Source organism: Protopterus annectens, chromosome 9.part0, assembly GCF_019279795.1.
Source record: "Protopterus annectens isolate FY-2018-M chromosome 9.part0, PAN1.0, whole genome shotgun sequence".
In the NCBI taxonomy this organism is placed as follows: domain Eukaryota; kingdom Metazoa; phylum Chordata; order Ceratodontiformes; family Protopteridae; genus Protopterus; species Protopterus annectens.
In genome coordinates, this window is record NC_056743.1 from 1,068,213,910 (window position 1) to 1,068,230,240 (window position 16,331).

A 16,331-nucleotide genomic window follows, 5' to 3' on the forward strand; every position below is an offset into this window, starting at 1 on the left:
ATGGAAGATGAGGTAGGCAAGGTATTTCATTTAGATGCTTTAATACACAGAAACACATCAGGATGGATAGCAGAATCATAAAATATAAACAAACTGAATAACAGACAGACCTTATACACATACATGTTCACATCTTAAATGCTAACTACAAAATGGCAGTCAGGCTCGCACATGCTCAGTATTTATACACTTGTGCAGGCTCATGGATAGCTTCTTAAAGGTACAGACACACACTGATCTACATCCTCCCTCCAAAAAAGATTGTTCTTAATAAGACATTACAGTTAGGCATGCATTAATATAAACAAAGAAAATGAACACAACAGTTATGTTCAAGTCACCCTGTATCTGTAACATAGTCTGGAAATACGACCGGATCTAGTTACATAACAGTCAGAAAGTACAGTTGTGTACACTTGCCATAAATGCAATTGTTCGAGTCCATTCACTGTTGCAGTCATCACTTGTGGGTTATCCCTGCTGGGTAGCCCTCGGTCGGCCTGAATACCAGAGTCAAGTTTCTCCCCTGTGCCAGCTGCTGTCGCCTGTGGACTGATGTCAGGTCGTCAGTGGTATAAAGAAGAGCAGCCGGCACCATTACATCAGTTTTTCTTGCCCTAACCTGTAGGATCCCTTGAAGGAAATGTTTTAAAGAGGCACTGGTGGACCAAGGCCACAAGAATGACAGTTAATCTCCAAAAAGAATAAGATTAAGAGGGAAGGTGGGTGGGAAAACAGGACAGCAACAGTGAATACACTCGAACATCTATATTTATGGTAAGTGTACACAACTGTACTATGTTCTTTGTGTTTCACTGTTGCAATACTCACTTGTGGGAGGATTCCCAAAGCTGAAGAAGGGGAGGATGGAAATACAGAATTCCTAGGTAACATGCCTTGCAAGACTGCAGAAGCAAAGCCTGCCCAAGCCCTGGAGAACAGAGCCAGGTGGTAGTGTTTGGTGAAGGTGTGAACTGAGGTTCAAATGGCAGCTTCCAGGATGTCTCTGGTGGGTACTCCTCTAAGGAAAGCAGTGGAAGTAGAGGCTTCCCTAGTGGAATGGGATCTGATAGATTTAGGGGGAGCTTTTCCATGGAAAGTATAGCAGAATTGTATGCAGTGAGAAATCCATTTTGAAATTGTCTGTTTGGAGATAGGCTTCCCCTCTTTCCCTGGGGCAAAGCCAACCAACAGTTGATCCATCTTCCTAATGGACTTTGTTCTGTCCAGGTAGTATCTTAACTGTCTGTGCACATCCAGTGTGTGCAGAATTCTCTCCCCTTTATTCTGCGGGTTTGGAAAAAAGGTGAGGAGATGTATAGCCTGGTTTAGGGTCACATCTGATACCACCTTTGGCATGAATGAGGGATTAGTCCTGAGAGACACCCTGTCTACATGGAAGATAATGAAGGGTTCAGTGGCCATGAGTGCTTGGAGTTCTGAAACCCTCCTAGCTGAAGTAATAGCCAACAGAAAGGCAGTCTTCTAGGAAAGACATACTACATAGACATTGCTACATATTCAAGTGTGCCAGCTTGCACTGCATGAGAATTGTATTTACTACTGCTTTTGCTACTTTTCTAAAAAAAAAAAAAAAAAAAAAAAAAATCTTCTGCTTTTACTGTACTTGTGTTTCTTCCTACTTTATTTTGCTTTTGCGTCATCTTAAACATTCTCAATTGTATTTATTACTGCTTGGTGTAACTCATTCTAAGCCTTTTAGTTTAAACACTTGGGCTTTAGACCAGTTGTTTTACATTGAGAGGGTTTGTGGTCTGCACTGTGGTGGCAGAACAGGTAGCTTGCATCCCTCTAGGTTGGGAACTGCTGATTGAGGGCTCAGTGTCTGTTATTCTAAAAGTATATTAGTTCTGGTTTGGGCACTTGGGCTTTCAGGCCAGTTATTTTACATTGCGAGGGTATCGTGGTCTGCACTCTTGTGGGAGGAGAGGCTGGACTCTGCCCTTCTGAGCTGGGAATTTCTGGTTGAAGGCTTATAGTGCATGCATATCTGAATTTCTTCTTACTGAAATTGGTACACCTTGTTTGCTGTAGCATGGACTAGATCCAGGCCTGCTGAATCTAGCTTTGTTTGTATAACTTGAGCACTAATCCAGGCATTATTTAAAGTATTCAGTTGTATTTATTACTGCTTGGTAGTAACTTGGTTAAAGTGTAGCTATCATTCTAAGTCTTTTGGATTAAGCACTTGGGCTTCAGACCAGTTGTTCTACATTAGGAAGGTTTGTGGCATGCACTGTGGTGGCAGGACAGGTAGCTTTCATCCTTCTAAGTTGGGAACTGCTGATTGAGAGCTCAGTGTCTGTTATTCTTAAAGTGTATTAGCTCTGGTGTAAGCACTTGGGCTTCAGGCCAGTTATTTTACATTAAGAAGGTTCGTGGTCTGCACTCTTGTGGGAGGAGAGGCTGGACTCTGCCCTTCTGAGCTGGGAATTTCTAGTTAGAGTTTTATAGTGCCTGAATATTTGAACTGTATCTTACTGAAATTGGTACACCTTGTTTGCTGTAGCATAGACTAGATCCAGGCCTGCTGAATCTAGCTTTGTTTGTATGCTTGTTATTTCCCTGGAATGCTAATTCCACCTAAAACGCGACTTCTCAGCGCTTCTGTGGATCCCTAGTGATATCTGCATTGCTTACTGTACTTATTTCCTTGCTTCGCTTGAAAGAAAGTTACTGTTTGTCGTTTTTGCATTTAAGTTACCTGTAACACATTGCACTTGTTACCTGGCACTTGCTCACTAAAGCAATTATAAGTCAGCACTAAAAATTAAAAGCACTACACCCTCGCTCCCCATTGGCCCTTGTTTTCAATTATAAAGGAATTCCCAATATTATTCTAGCATGTCCAAAGGTCAGTTGTCAATCTCCTCTCCGGTCCAGCTGGTGAATATGGGAATCTTGAGGCAATGTTACAACTGCCTCATGTACACAGACAACCCTCTCCTCCTCCCAACAAATTCCAACACATGTGAGAGATGCAACCATATAGCCAAACTGGAGGCTAAGCTCTCTCAACTCAGTACTGGCATAACCAGTCAGGAGGAGAAGGAAACCACACTCACTACAATTCCAGTCTCACATAGACCTACCACGACAGCAAACCAAACACATAATCACACAAAAACATACTCGGAGGCTCTAAATAAAGATCTGCCTAAGCAGCAGAGACCTCCAAAGCAGACACCCAAGCAACCGCTACCCCAAAACAAAACACGTGCAACACATATCTCACAAAGCCAGTGTGCCGAACAGTCACAGCCCTTAAGGCTAAACAACACACATGATACACTTGTAATAGGTGACTCTATCATCAGGCACACTGACGTCCCGCTCACCAGGCTGAACAAGGAGAAGGTCACGGTGAGCAGCCTGTCTGGCGCTAGGATCCACCACATAACACAAGCACTCAGGTCACTCCAAGGCAAGTACAAATATGACTCTGTCATTGTCCATGCTGGTGTGAATGACCTGAGACGTACCTCCCTGGACTACATGAAAAGAGACATAGAGGAGCTCTCTCAGCATGTAGCCCAGGCTGGTATGACCCTGACCTTGAGTAGCATCTTACCCTCACCAAGAATGATGCCACAATATGAATACAAGATGATCAATTTCAACAATTGGCTTAAGTATTGGTGTCATTCAAAGGGGATCCAATGCCTGTCAGCTTGGGATGATATGCACGACAAGCCACGATGCTTTGCTAGGGACGGCTTGCACCTGTCACCCCTGGGCTTTCGGATATTGGCAAAGGCTCTTGCTACCCCCATAGTGCCTTTTTTAGGCAAGGCTCAAAAGACAAACCCACCTCCATAGGTATCACAAGGGATAAGAAACTAAGAGTAATGCTACTCAACGCTAGAAGTCTAAACCTCAAGATGCACGCACTCGAAACTCTCCTTAGCATGGAGAACATCAATGTCTGTGCAGTAACAGAAACCTGGTTCAGGACTCCCGAGAGCACCCCAGCACTACCAGGTTATACCTCATACCATGCTTTTTGGCCCCAAAACTTGGACCGAACCACAAAAGGAGGGGGAGTATCGATATTCATCAAAGATACCCACACCTCCAGGTTGGTGGCAAAGCACGAAGCATCAGAGACTATCCATGTGCAACTAACAGTGGGTAAAACTGCCTTCCAGTTTATAGCCTGCTACAGACCACCCTCCCAAACCCAGGAACCCCACTCGGCCTTCCTGAGAACACTGGAAAATATGAAGGTCTCTCCGAACACCATTATATTGGGCAACGTCAACTACCCAAACATAGATTGGGAGCATTACTCTAGCTCCAACACCCTTGCCCAAAGGTTCCTAGAATTCATAAACTCAAATGCTATGGAACAACTTGTTACCACTCCCACAAGAGGGGAAAACATACTGGACCTGATCATAACCAACATGGGGACTCTATGCTCCAGACCAGAAGTGTATCCCTCACTGGTAAGATCAGACCATAAACTGATCTCACTGGATATTCACATCCCAACCCCACCCCCTTCCCAGAAAACCACAGTGAAAAACTTCTCTAAAGCAAATTTCACACCCCTCAAAACCGAGGTGGAATCCTTCAAAGCCCCCGGGCCTGTAGACAATACAGCCCAGACCGCAGAATCCTTTATAAATGCATTCTATGAACACCTTCAGGAATGCATGGATCATGCAATCCCAAATAAAACCAAGACCCAATCCTCCAAAGGCAGACGACCTGTCTGGTGGACCCCAGCCATAAACAAACTATACAACAGAAGGAGGAAGCTACTACATGATAGAGCAAAATCCCAAAAAGGGAAGGCATCTCTGATCAGTATTAGCAAAAAACTAAGGGCACTCATAAAATCGTCAAAGGCCAGCTTCGAGAGAAAAATTGCACAGGACACTAAAGATAATCACAAGGCTTTCTTTAGTTATGTTAGGAACCTGGGTGGGAATTCCCAGATATGCTCAGAATTAGTCCAAAATGACAAAAAATACACTGATCCCACAGACATTGCCAACATCCTAGCTGACAGGTTCAGCGCAAACTTCTCCCCTCCTCCCCACCAAAAGGGCAAATATCTATCCCAGCAGAGTGCTGCCCCCCTGACATCTCAGATGCTCAGGTGGGAGCCGCCCTCTCCAAAGCAAAAAACACAGCATCAATGGGACCAGACGGTGTCCCAGGCTGCGTCCTACATGAACTCCAAGAAGAGCTAAACCCAAACATAAAACTACTGTTCAATCTCAGCCTTACTACAGGATATGTACCCAAAGAGTGGCGTACAGCAACAGTGGTCCCTCTCCACAAAGGTGGTGCCTCAACGGACCCTGGAAACTATCGCCCCATAAGCCTGACTAGCTTGGTCTGCAAAGCTATGGAAAGGATCATCATGGACCTCATAAATAAAGATATTGGGGGCCTACAGACACTGGATCCTACCCAGTTTGGCTTTGTTAAGGGCAGATCCTGCCTCTTAAACCTGGTTGACTTCTTTGAAACAGTCACCAAGGCCATTGACAAAGGGAAGGCGGTCCACACAGCCTATCTGGACCTCGCAAAAGCCTTCGATACAATACCCCACTCAGGCATTATAGATAAGCTCACCAGCTTAAATATAAACCCCTATGTCACTAGATGGGTTGCAAACTGGCTCAAGGACAGAACCCACATGGTTAGAATTGCTGGAGCCATGTCAGACTCCAAACCAGTTACAAGTGGCGTCCCACAAGGCTCAGTCCTGGGACCTCTCTTGTTTGGTATATATTTCTCAGAGGTACAGGCCAACACGGAAGGACTGTGGCTGACCAAGTTCGCAGATGACTGCAAACTGGGCGCCATAATCGACTCTCCAGCTGACACAAGCATCCTCCAAAAGGGCCTCATAGAAACAGACAACTGGTGCCAGAGCCATGGCCTCAAGCTAAACGCCAAAAAGTGTATAGTCATCCCCTTTGGCAAAAACAAAGTGCCCACAAATTACCACATAGGTGGTAATCCATTAAGTACAGAAGAAGTCATTATGGACCTGGGGACCCAAGTTGATAGCAATCTCTCATTTGACAACCACGTGGCCAAAGTGGTTAGAAAAACATTTTATATAGCCCACCTAATCATGAAGGGATTCACATCTAGATTAGGGGAGGTCATCGTGCCTCTTTACTCATCCCTCATCAGGCCCATAATCGAGTACAATGCCCCTTTTGGGATGTACCTTACCAAACACCTGCAGCAACTAGAAAGACCCCATAAGTACCTCACCAAGAGGATCAAAGGGCTCAAACAGATGCCATATGCTGCCCGGTTAAAGAAACTCCAGCTCTACTCAGTGGCATACCGCCTGCTCAGAGGTGAGCTGTGCCTGACGTATAAGGCCATGTCCAACCCGGAATTAAGTGACATGCTGCACCTCAAAAAATCCAAATCCCATCGAGCTACACGCTCGAGAGACTTGAACCTCAGCACTGAAATAAATAGGACATGCTGGAGGGACAGATTCATAACCCAGAGGCTCCCTTCACTATGGAATAAAATCCCACTCCAGGTTAGGCAGAGTCCCTCATTGACTCTCTTCAAGAGGAATCTTGATGAGTGGATGGGAGATCATAGGTTTACCCCGGGTATCACTTCTGTGTCACTGTTAGACAGAGGCACAGTATACTAACCTCAAAAAAGGGCATAGCAAAATTAATTTAAAATGGGTGGCGAAAGCCAAACATACTCTGGCTAGGCTTATAAATGCCCTAGGGCAGATAGCCTAGTATGAACCTATGAACCTATGAACCTAAAGGTGTTTTAGGTCTGCAGATGCAGCTGCTTTGAAGGGAGGCAATGTAATGTTTGTCATTTGTACTGTTTTGACCACTGGAAAACCAGTTTTTCTAAGACATAGTTCAGGTCCCAGGCTGGAGTGGGTGTCCTTCTACGGAGCCTAATGTTAGATACACCTCTCAGGAATTGGTTAATCAAAGGGTAAGAGAAGACAGGCTGTTCAGCATGAAAATGTGCTGAAATGGCAGAGGCGTGGATTTTAATGGAGAAGAAGGAGAGGCCCTTGTTAAGTAGCTCCGCTAGGTAGCTCTGAGTAAGTGGGAGGGATGACTGGGAGCTGCTGTGACCTTTTGATAGGCACCAGGAGGTAAATCTTTTCCATTTCTCTGAGTAAAATTTCCTGGTGCTGGGCCTTCTGGCTTCCTTAATAATGACTAGGACCTGTTGGCTCAACTGTTGGTTATCCCTGGTCCCTGGAGGATAAGCCATGCAGAACGTTTGAGAGTGTGCAGGTTTGGATGCAGAATCTTCCCTCTGGCTTGTGTCTGGAGATCAGCAGTTAAAGACAGGGGTCTGTGAGGCTCCATGGTCATTCTGAGCAGCAAGGGATAGCTGATTGTTGTGTTGAGGCGAAGAAGTCCACCTCTGGTGTCCCCCACGCCTGAGTGATTTGGAGGAATGTCCCCTTTTGGAGCTTCCACTCATGGGGGTCTAAGTAGTTTCTGTTTAGATGGTCTGCTATGGTGTTTACCCCTGGTATGTACTGGGCTATCAGGTGTATGCCCATGGAGGAGGCAGTCTGCCAGAGGCTCATGGCTAGCTGGCAGAGAGGGTAGGAGTGTCCCCACTGCTTGTTGATGAAAGCCATGACTGTGGTTTTGTCTGTTTTTATGAGGAGGACCCCTGGTTTTAGATGGTCTTGGAAGGATGTGACAGCCTTGAGAATTGCCATCATTTCCTTTAGGTTGATGTGCCAATGAAGGTGCCTGCGGTCCCAAGAGCCTTGGGTGCACCGGGTGTCCAAATGAGCACCCCAAGCTAGGTCTGAAGCATCTGTGGTGATAGTCTGGCCTTGTGGTAGGTAGGAGAAAGGAAGGCCCTTGTTCAGAGTGCAGGCCTCTGCCCACCAAAGAAACTTGTTTCTTATGCAAGGAATGAGGGGGAGTGTGGTCTCCAGAGATTGAGAGTGTTGGCACCAAAGGTTCTTTAGGTACCACTGGAGTTTCCTCATGTGCATCCTGTGTCCAGAAGTGCGCCCAAGAAGATGATCTACCTGGAGGGGTTTAGGTTTGATTTTATTTCCTGTTGATAGTGAACCCTAGAGAGGATAGGGTTGTTTGTACAAACAGAAGGTCCTGCAGTAACTTCTCTTTGTTGTCTGCCTGGATAAGGCAGTCCAGATAAGGGTAAATCTGGATGTTTTGCTGTCTGCAAAAGGCAACCACTGAGGCCAGGAATTTTGTGAAGTCCCTGGGAGCCGCAGATAAGCCAAAGGTTAGCACAGAGAACTGAAAGTGTTGTGAACCTGCTCTGAAGCGTAGGTATTTTCTGCAAGACTCCCTTATGGCTATATAAAGGTAGGCATCCTTTACGTCTAGGGTGGCTAGTCAAGCATTTTTGCCCAGCATTGGTAAAAGTTTTTGAAGAGCTAGCATTTTGAATTTTGGGACCTCTAGGAAGGTGTTTAGTATGGACAGGTCGAGGATGGGTCACAAAGTGCCTTCTTTTCTTGGCACTAGGAACAGTCTGGAATAAAAATGTTTTCCTGCTTGCTTCTGTGGCACAGGCTCCACTGCCCCTTGAGCATGGAGTATGTACACTTGTTTTAATGCTTCTGCTCACTGACTTGGAGGTAGATTTGGGTAACCTGTTAAGGTTGGGACTTGTTAGAAGGTAAATTTGTAGCCCTGAGAAATTATTTTTAGTACCCATTGGTCTTTTGTTACAGACAGCCAATTCTGTTTGTAAAGGGATAGCCTTCCTCCTAACCCCTGATGGGAGGGGGAGTGGGAGTCATTGTACATACTTAGTGTAGTGAGTGGACTTAGAGGTCTCTGCTGTGGGAGTGGTGGAGGTCCACTGCTTAGTTCTTCACTGGCCTTGGTTTTGTGGTCTAACTGGTCTATCCCTGTGAGGCCTCTCTTGAAACTGTCTGTTGGGAGCTGGGAAAGACCAGTGTTTAGAAGGAAAGTTTCTGCTGAATCTGAGAGGTTGAACCTGGAGGAAGTCTTTTACTGTTTGCATAGATTTAGCTTTATCCTCCATCTTTTTAACGACCTCCTTTGTTTTTGATCCAAACAAGCGTTTTTTATCCAGGGGGGCATCAAGTAGTTTTGATTTTACATGTTTAGGTAGTGGCTGTTCCTTTAGCCATACGTGCCTCCTAATGACTGAACCTGCCACAGCGGCCCTACTAGAGGCTTCTAGGGCATCAAATCCGCAGTGCAGGGAGTGTTTAGCTACTTGAGAAGCAGAGTGCAGAAGATCTGCTAACTCTTTGGAAGTATTAGTATCTGGAAAATATGACATTTTTTGTTTCATAAGTTCCAAGGTGTGCTGTTGATATTTTAGCATATGGAACTGGCAGTTAAGATCTAATAGCTAAGGAACTTGTGGAGGTGTACTTTCTTACTCCATCTGTCCAGAGCTCTTGAGTCCTTGTCAGAGGGAACTGGATTTTTAGATGAGCTAGCCTTGGCCTCTTTGGGCCCCTGGGTGATGACCTCTGGGTCTGCTGCAGGGTTTTTAAACAAGTCCTTATGTGAATCAAGCACCCTGTAGTACCTGTCAGGTTTTCTAGGAGCAGGTGACAGGGCATCAGGGGTGAGGCTAGATTCATTGAAAACATCATGCACCACGTCCAGAATAGGAGGGATGGCCAAGGGTCTGTGCTGAAGAAGATCTAGAAACTCTTAGTTTTTTCTTAGACTGAGGATAATTTTGGGCTTCTCAGTGGAAATGCTGTCTGAGAGAGTGCAGGTTTTCCCCAAAAGAAAAGATCCTCAGGGGGGAGGCAGAAGGAATGGATTCCTCTGCATCAGAATCCTCAATGGAGGTGAGAGGTTGTTGTTCTTCATCTGAATCAAAGTAGAGTGAAATTTCAGAATCTGGCTCTATGTGAACTTCAGGGAAAGTATCCCTTTTTCTTTTAGAAGGAGTGGTTTGGCTACCCCTGATGGAAGTGATGAGATCCTCCGCCATTTTAAGTAACTGCTTCTGAGGTGTGGAGGGGGAGTAAGATGATAACTAGAGACTGTTTTCTTTAGTGTGGCCTTGCTTTTAGACATTGGTAAATCCATTTGTCATTGGGATGTGGTAGTCGGAGGCGAAGACATCGTTTTTTGCCTTGAATCAGTTGTGCAAAGAACCCCCTTAGAAGCCGGTGCCTGCATAGTGGCTCTGGACCCAACTGAAGCAGAGACAACCAAGGGATCGGATGATAAAGCATTCCCGGCAGCATACCAGACTCCAAAAGAGTCTTGGTAGAGGCCTGTGAAGAAAATGAGTCGGGCATCAGGGGCTGCGAAGGCACCTCATTGAATTCCTGAGAACTGACGACTTGTTTCTTGGGCAGGTCATCAGAAGGCTTAAGTTTGTGTGGTCTGTCCCTTTATCTTTTCATTTTTTGAGAATATCCACAGACTGCTGACTGACGGATGCCATTTCATAATGCGAGGAACTACTTCAGAAATGCCTGGCTACAAATTCAGCTCTACTGTAAATAGTCCTTGAATTGAAAATTGTGCAGAACCAACAACGGGGGATGTCGTGGTCTGGGCCTAGACAAGTATTGCACAAAGTATGGATGTCTCGGTGTGGTATTTGTTTTCCACAGCGGAGACAATTATTGACTTTTCAGACATCAGATAGTGCAAGAAAAAAATTTCCAGCGGGGTACTTAGCTTTAGTTGTTTTCAGTTTCATCTTCAAATCTGGCAATGACCGACCGGCACACATGCAAACTGCTTTTGCTTCGGGCTCCACAGCAAGAAAGACTGATGTAATGGTGCCGGTTGCTCTCCTTTATACCACTGACAACCTGACGTCAGTCCACAGGTGACAGCACCCGGCGCAGGGGAGAAACTTGATTCTGGTATTCGGGCCGACCGAAGGCTACCCAGCAGGGATAACCCACAAGTGATGACTGCAACAGTGAAACACGAAGAACATCTGGGTTTAATAACAGGGACAGTCTTCAGTGAACAATTCGTATCAGGAACTTCGGGATTCATCACAGGAACAGGAATATTTTGGAACTTCTTCTGGTACTGGAACACTGGACAACCCACTCTGAGAGAGTCTTTCACACAGGCTATATGCTGCGGTATAGGCTCAGATACTGCTAGCAGATGTCTCTGATTCTGCCTAAATTCTGCTCCTTGTGATTCCACAATGTATGATCTGGGCTCTGGGCAAATACTCTTCATGACTTCAATCCAATCATAACCACTGGACGTTTGCATCCTTACCACTTCTCCCTCTTGTAATGGATTGTGCCGTTTGCTGGTTTTATCATAATAGGACTTCTGGATTGAATGCTTCCTCAACGGATTGGCTTTTACAGATCTATTGTTCTTGACACATGAAACCAATAACTGACTACTGACTGGTAATGTGGTTGTGGTTTGTCTCAACAGAAGTCTCTGGGCAGGTGAGCCAAGATATTTAATCATGTGGAACATTTCTAAGATTCAGAAGATTCAGAAAAACATCATTGTTATCTCTTTTCAACTTCTCTAGTAACTGTTTTGCACTCTGAACTGCCCAGTCTGCCAAATCATTCGACTCAGGATACTCTGGGCTACTCATGATATGAGTAAAGTCCCACTCTTTGGCAACTCTTTTAAACTGCTGGCTTGTAAACTGCATGCCATTATCAGAAATAACTCTGTCAAAATCCATGAACTGCAACATGATGTTTCATCTTGGTAATGACAGTACTGGATGCTAGATTGGGAAGTAGGTCAATCTCGAACCAATTTGAGTAAGACTCTGCTAACACCAAATAATGTTGACCATTCCACTCAAAAATATCAATTGCTACTGCCGACCAAGGTAGATCCAGAATCTGGTTTAGCAGAAGCGGTTCTTTCTGCTGATGTGACTTAGTACTGTTACACACAGAACAAGAAGATAGCACTCTCTCAATATCTTGTCACACAGAAAACCAAAATATTAGTCCTCTCGCCCGTCTTTTTGCAGAGTCTGCTCTTGGGTGACCTCTAGGCAAGATAGTGATGTACTCCTGTTGAAAGGACTTTGGAACAATAATTTTAGGACCTTTCAAGACGATACCATTGTCAAACAAAATCTCATCTCTGTATGGGAAATAAGGCTGTACTTCTTAAGGTAAACTTGATTGCTTTGACGGCCATCCATGTTTGATAAAGGAGTTGAGCTTCTGTAAAACTGGGTGTACAGCTGTGTGATGGCTAAGCTCATCAACATGTGTGGAAGAAAAATTTCTCACTTCCATAACTTCAAAATCAAGACGTTAATTTTCATGCTGTTGAGTGGTTGTTTTGGGCAATCTGGATAATGTATCAGCTAGATAAAGACGTTTGCCTTTCTTGTAGACAAGATTGAAATTGTACTTTTGCAATTTCAGCATTATGCGTTGCAGTCTGGCTGGAGCTGTGTGCATAGGGTTTCTCAAAGGATGGTGGCCTGTTTTGATTTGGATAGGTCTACTATACACATAATCATGGAACTTGGAACATGCAAATACAATAGCCAAAAGCTCTTTCTCTATCTGGGCATAGTACATTTCAGTTGAAGTAAGAGATCTGGATGCACAGGCAATAGGCTGATCCTGTTGTAGAATGACTGCACCAAGACCAAATTTTGAAGCATCACATGAAAGAGTAACTGGCTTGTGAACATCATAATATCTGAGAGTTGGTGGACTGGTAATTCTCTGTTTCAGCATATCAAATGTACTCTGGTGGTGTTCTAACTATGACCAAGATACAGCTTTGCATGTCAACTCTCTGAGTGGTGCTGCTCTTTGACTCAAGTCTGGAATAAACTTGCCTAGATAGTTGACCATGCCAAGAAAACATTGCAGGGTTTGAACACTGTCTGGTGCTGGCATCTCGAGAATGACTGTTTGCTTAGAAGGGTCTGGTCGTAAGCCTGAACTGGTAAATAAATGACCAACATAAGTGACTTCTGGTAGCCAGAGTTTGCATTTCCAAGGATTCAGCTTAAGATTCACTTGACGTGCTCTGTCCAGAACTTTTCTGAAGTTTCTGTCAAGCTCATCTACACCATTACCTCCTACTAGTATGTCTACTATGATGGCACAAGGATATCCAGAAAATAATTTACTCCATTGCACGCTGAAAAACTTCACTTGTTGAACTGATCCCAAATGGCATTCTCAAAAATCTGTACCTAACAACCGAAGTACTGAAAGCAGTGAGCAGCAAAGATTTTTGTCAAGCAGAATCTGCCAAAATGAGCTCTTTGTATCTAAGACAGAAAAAAACAGTGGCATTTGGCATAACAGCTGCAACTTCGACTGTCTGCATTGGGTGATGGTCTTTTCAGTGCCTTATTCAAATCTCGTGGATCTATACATATCCGGATGTCATCTGACCTTTTCTTATGTGCTACCACCATGGAAGATACCCACTCGGTCGCTTCTTCAACTGGTCAAATTAAACATTGTTGTACCATTTTGTCTAACTCAGCTTTGACTCTGTTCTGCATGGCTACTGGAACTCTGCGAGCTGGCCTGATAACTGGACTGACTTCTGGGTCTAACCTCATGGTACACAACTGGAAACTTGCCTTGTTTGTCTTTGAAAAGATCAGCATAGGAAGAAAAAATGGACTGGGCGAAATTAGAACTGGGGCCTTTTAAGCTAACATGATGGATTTTCCTATTAAATGAAAGCAGTCCCATTTTCAAAGTGTCTCTGAGCCATAATAATGACTGAACTTGTCTTTTGACCACATAAAAAAAACAAGTCGTAGCATCTGCCAGCAGAGTAACATGAAAGCACTGTTGAGCCTTCAGTTTGAATTTCTTCCCCACCATAGGCAACAAGGTTCGCACACTTTGCCAAATTAAGCTTTTCAACCATGACATACTCTGGCAAATGTATCTGCTGAAATAACACTGCACTTAAAGCCTGTGTCAACTTTGAGCTCTATGGGTTTGCCATTTATCCGAACAGTACAAAAAAATTTCATTTTTGGCCCATAAATCTACTGCATTAACTGTTTCACTAAGCACTGACACACCATCAACATGAAAAGTATGGTCACAGCTCTCTAATTGATGAACTCATTTCTTAAAATGTTCCCTTTTAATAAATGAAAGCACACATTCTTTTGATTTACAAAATCTTTTGAAGTGATTCAATTTACTGCATTTGTGGCATTGTTGACCAAAAGCTAAGCACTTCTCCTTTTTAGACTCATGGCTTCCACAAGAATTACAATAGTTTGCAATTAAAATAGGTGCTGGCCCATGCTTTGAGTTTGCTGACTCACTCTTATGCCTTAATGAGACTGTGCAGTTTCTAGAATGTACTGGAAAGCTCTGTGATTTACCAGTGAGTGCTGCAGGGGCTACAGTTGCTGCCATGAGCTTGGGCCTGTTTCTTTTAACTACATGCTGAATGTATCTACATGAGCTCAAGAAGTTACTGGAAACATGCATGTCTCATTAATAAGCATATGTGTGTGCTTTTCTGTAAGCTTGTGTATCTGACAAATCTCAATGGTCTTATTCAAAGTTAAATCACTGTCACAAAGCAAAATCTTTCTCACAGCATCATCTTCAGTAACACACACAAGTCTGTCCTTTATCAACTCATCCTTTAGATCACCAGATCTGCACATTTTAGTTTTTTTTTTCTCAGGTCAGTTACACATGCTGCAAAAGTTTCACCAGACTTTTGATCTCTTGTGTAAAACAAGTGCCCTTCCATTGTAATGTTTGTCTGGGGCTTACACATTTCTCTAAATTTACATTTTAAGCACTTGGGGGTCCTCCCTTGACTCAGCCTGTACAACAGTATGATGGTTTTCCCCCTCTCCTGCATAGATAGCTGGTGCATACAAAAATGAACACTCCCTTTCTATGGCTTCTGACCCAGCTAAATTAAGCAGAATAAATGCCTTTGTATGGTCATCTTTATCAGAAAATGCAGCATGTATGAAAATGTCATACTCTTGCTCAAACACTCTCCAGTTCTCTGCAATATTATTATCAAACACCAATGGACCTGGTTTTCTAAATCCGTCTGCCATGCCAACAAAGTATGCACAAATACACTGGAAATATGGCCCTTGTACTTGTATATGAACAAACTCTCAGCAGTTATCTAATATGAAAAATACGTGCCGAGTAAAAATGCAGTCATTTCTCTTTGACTTTATTTCAAACATTTTCCATAGTAATTTGAATAATCTTAGCAATATCGGACATTTCTATTAATTTTAATATCATTTAGAGCATATCTTATACTTCGTTTTATATTTTGTGAATGAGAACTTATTTGAGCAAGTTTTAACAGCTGAAATTCGCCTCTGACCTCTTTTGTGAATTGTGCTTTTATCTGGTTGATCCACTCCTCTATATTCCTCCAGCAGTTGTCAGACGCCTCTCTAATTCGAGTTGGAGAAACTGGAGTTCTTTCTGGCCATTTGTCATTAGAACCATGCCTCTCTTAGCACCATATCCCATTCTGACACCATATTGCTCGTCCTCTAGCCATGATGAAGTAGGCAAGGTATTTTGTTTAGATGTTTTATTACACAGAAACACATCAGGATGGATAGCAGCATCATAAAATATAAACACACTGAACAACAGACAGACCTTATACACATATATATTCAGATCTTAACAGCTAACTACAAAATGGCAGTCAGGCTCTCACATGCTCAGTATTTATACACTTGTGCAAGCCCATGGATAGCTTCTTAAAGGTACATACACACAAACTGATCTACACATACCATGCCTGTTTAATCTTAACCATGTCTCCCAAATGCATTGTGCAGATAGTGTTAACATCTGCAATAGAAGTTGAGTATGTAAACCGGGACACATAGAATGATTTTCTCATTCTCTTCATTACGTTTTGCTCAAATGCCACAAATGATCCCAGATCCCTTAACACAGTGTCTATTTTTAGGGTAATTTTTCGAGGGACTAATTCACTTGACTTGAAAGTTTGAAAATTAAAAGTTATGTACCTACCATAACGTTCCATGTTAGTTGTCTTCTCTCGCCTTCTTTCTTGCTGGATGGGTTCGGAGCCGATCCTCGGCTCCGACTCGGCACTTGCTAAGCTCGAGAGCTTATTTTTACCAGCTCGAGGCAACCCTATATCCCATGATACAAGGCGGAGATTACTCAGATCTCGTTTGGTAGCTAAGAAATAGCAGAACTTCCTTCCAACATAGAAGGAAGAAATAAAACTAAATGACATCATAACTGTAGCAAATATTTACCTAACATACAAACTTGGAGCCAAGTATATGGAAAGGTAAAAACCTCTAATAGAGGATTAATAATCTTCTCGGTCTGACCAGGC

General features: G+C 43.6%; 1 protein-coding gene across 5 annotated transcripts in view; it reads left to right on the top strand.

The window, feature by feature from the left end:
- The window catches only part of LOC122811806 (calcitonin gene-related peptide type 1 receptor-like), a 1,193,346-nt gene that overhangs the window by 761,958 nt on the left and 415,057 nt on the right, over nt 1-16,331 (top strand). The window lies entirely within an intron of this gene.